This window comes from Schistocerca piceifrons, chromosome 3 (genome assembly GCF_021461385.2).
Source record: "Schistocerca piceifrons isolate TAMUIC-IGC-003096 chromosome 3, iqSchPice1.1, whole genome shotgun sequence".
Taxonomy (NCBI): Eukaryota; Metazoa; Arthropoda; class Insecta; order Orthoptera; family Acrididae; genus Schistocerca; species Schistocerca piceifrons.
The window spans coordinates 159036774-159040227 of NC_060140.1; the positions used below are offsets into that span (position 1 = coordinate 159036774).

The following is a 3454-nucleotide window of genomic DNA, read 5'->3' on the forward strand; positions in this document are numbered from 1 at the left end:
ACATGCTAGCATAGAAATGAAAGGTTAAACATAATTGTGCTTTTTCTGAGCAATGTAAGTCAAGTTCGCACCAGTCTTCCACACTAGAAAACTCGAGAATACTACATCTTCAGAATGAGTTTTAATCTGCCAGGAAGTTTCATATCAGCGCACACTCCGCTGCAGAGAGAAAATCTCGTCCTTGAAACATTCCCTAGGCTGTGGCTAAGCCATGTCTCCTCAATATCCCTTCTTTCAGGAGTGCTAGTTCTGTAGGGTTCGCAGAAGAGCTTCTGTAAAGTTTGGAAGGTAGGAGACGAGGTACTGGTAGAAGTAAAGCTGTGAGGACGGGGCGTGAGTCGTGCATGGGTAGCTCAGTTGGTAGAGCACTTGCCCGCGAAAGGCAAAGGTCCCGAGTTCGAGTCTCGGCCCGGCACACAGTTTTATTCTGCCAGGAAGTTTCATACTACACCTTGTTCGGAAGGGGAAAACGCTGGATCTACTTGAGGAGTTCGGAACTGTTAAACGTCTCTATGTTGACAAAGTCAATTGGCTGACTGTTCACTGATTAACTGTATAAGAGGTATTACCACAGTTTACAATGTTGTTACATGTCGACAGCTTCTCAATGGCTCACCGTTGGTATAGGCTTGACGACGCCGCGGTTCCTGAGCTAGGCATTGGTAAGCGCCGCCAGTCATATGTCACTTTAAGCTCTATGCATGCTTCAGTGGCCCCTGGCGGTGGAACGTTGTGTGTTTATCTTGGCTTGACTGCCCACATATTGCCGATGGTAAAAAACTGTACCAATAAGAAAACCTCAGTTTGAAGGTGTGCTGCACGCTGATGGGATGCAAAACTGTTGAGGTGGAACAGCCGTTACCTCGTGAACCTGCCGGACCTCAATTTCATAAGGCTTACCTACACATGCAGGGCCCTCTCATGGTGGATTTTTATTTCCCTAGCTGCTCGAGTGACCGGAATGGATCCTCCAGAATTTTCTCTTCTTCCTTCCGGTGGAAAGCTTGGGCCGCTGTTAGATGCCAACACCGAATCAAACAATAGGGCACGTGTAGAAAGTTCTCCAGATAGGGGTATTACACAGGGCCATTAAGTGGCGAGTAACCCATTCTGCTGGCCAGAATGAGTTTGATATAGCTGTATGGAAGAATGGGAGCTTTGAGAAAGTTTCACATTTTTACATACAAGAAGGCTGAGAGGGGATCGCTAGGAGTTTAATATCTCTCAAGCGTTTGCGAAACAGGAGCCTGATGGTAGTAACATCTAATTCCCAACAAGTGAAGAACATCCAGAAGGCTCACTGTTTCGGGCAGTGTGCTACAGAAAGTGAACTGCACAACACCTTGGTATGTAGCAAAGCTGTTCTGACTTGCTGGGATAGAGTTGACATTCTCCGGGAAGAACTGGAAGCTGAGTGGTCCCAGGAAGGCATCGTTGATGTGCAAAATATAATGAAAGGTTGTATGGCGATCTTGTGAACTCAGCTTAGCTTATACTGACTTTCGGCAGCACAAAACCTCCGGAGCACATTACGGCCAGTTAATTAGCCTCAGAGTGCGGCAGCACTTTCCCAACCAAATGTGCTATTTCACATGGCAGTGCATTGCACACAACGTCTTTGGTAGAAACGGAGAAGGCATTTGTGTCAAATGTGCTAAGGCCACCCATGAAGTTGTCAGTTGCTCATCTCCTCCAAAGTATGAAACTGCTCTGGAGATCACCCTGTCAGGAATACGGTAAGCTATGTCTTCCTAGAAGAAACGAAGATACAGGAGATCGAAACAGCTAAGTGTATCTCTTATGGTGAGGACAGAAAGGTATATAAGGTCAAGGAGCTCTGTAAGGTCTCTACCACCTTTGCAACCTCTCTTAAACAGCTATTTTAGATGACAGATGCTCCTACACAAACGGCGGTTGCTAATGTGAGCACTAGTACCTGCGTTTATCAGAGCAGTACCTCAAAGCCTACACCTCCTCTCAGAACCTCAGACAAGGCAACCGTAGCTGACTTTTCAGACCTCTCTGCTCCTCCAAAGGTTCAGTCTGGTCCACTGTCCCACCTTGCCATCTCAACTACTAAGGCTGTGGCTTCGAAGCCGACCCAGAACAAAAAGTTAAAGGTTAAGCGTCCACCACTGAAGGAGCTGGGAAGTAAAAAGTTCAATGATGTCGTTGGCATCTTATATGACATCTCATTTTACTCTTCTGTAGAAGCAAATGAACTTCATGTCAGATTGGGGCAATTATCTCACCCCAGGACTGAGCCTCTACCAATTACGTGCTCCTCCTTCCACAGGGAAAGACAGGGTGTACGTGCAGCACCTGTGATAGATGGCTACCATGTTAACAGTGAAACATTAATGCGTTAAGTGTGCATATGAGGGAACTGAAGCTGCTAGCACTGGAACAACCTGTGTGCCTGTGTTTACAAGAAACCCTTTGTAGAGACACTGACGTCACTGTGGCAAATGGCTCTGAGAACTATGGGACTTAACATCTTAGTTCATCTGTCACCTAGAACTACTTAAACCTAACTAACCTAAGGACATCACACACATCCATGCCCAAGGCAGGATTCGAACCGGTGACCGTAGAAGTCGCGCGGTTTAGGACTGAAGCTCATAGAACCGCTCGGCCACCGCGGCCTGCGACGTCACTGTGCTATGGGACTGGGACTATACCCTCCACTGAAAGTGACTTGATTACGGACAGAGCCAAGGGAGGGGTGCTGTTTTTGTCAATACAGTATACCAGTCCTCTGCTCTCCACCTGGCAACTGACCTGCAAGAAGTTGCCATTGACAGCCATGTGTGTCAGAGGATCACTGTGTTCAATATATCTACCTCTGCAAGATGAAACAGTCTCTTAGGATCTTACAGATCATACAGAACAACTCGAATGACCATTTACCCTGATGAGAGACTTCAATGCTCATTATGTCTTCGGGGACTCGACCCCAACATGTCCTCAGCTTCGAGTTTTGGAGAGCCTCATGACATCTCATGTACCAAGATCCCCAACACAGATGCTACCACTAATTTCTAACACAGGTGCTACCACTCATTTCTGTGCTGCTACCGTGTCGTTCTGAGCCATCTACAGCTCTCGCAGACTATGTTCAGTATGAAGTCGTGGACGACCTTCAGTCGAGTGACCACTTTGCACTCCGTATTCACCTACCAGATGAAGCATTACCTGAAGAGAGGCCACTGAAATGAGTGGTCAGGCGGGATAACTGAATGCTGTCCAGTGAACTGGCTGTGTTTGTAAGCGGCGACAGAGTCGACGAAAGTATGGGTCACATTACACGAGTGATGCATGGTGCCGCTGACTTATCCATCCCAACGTCCTCAGATTATCTTTAACCCATATTTGGTGGACTGGTGAGTGCCACCTAGAAATCTGTGTCGATAGTTTAAGAGCCTCCCAACAGCATTGAACCTCATAGGATTTC

At 47.0% G+C, this 3454-nt stretch overlaps 1 non-coding gene across 1 annotated transcript; it reads left to right on the plus strand.

Annotated features, from left to right (window-relative positions):
• Window positions 1-341: 341 nt before the first annotated feature.
• Trnas-cga lies at window positions 342-416 on the plus strand. The gene has a single exon. It is a non-coding gene; the product is annotated as a tRNA-Ser (tRNA).
• Window positions 417-3454: the final 3038 nt, after the last annotated feature.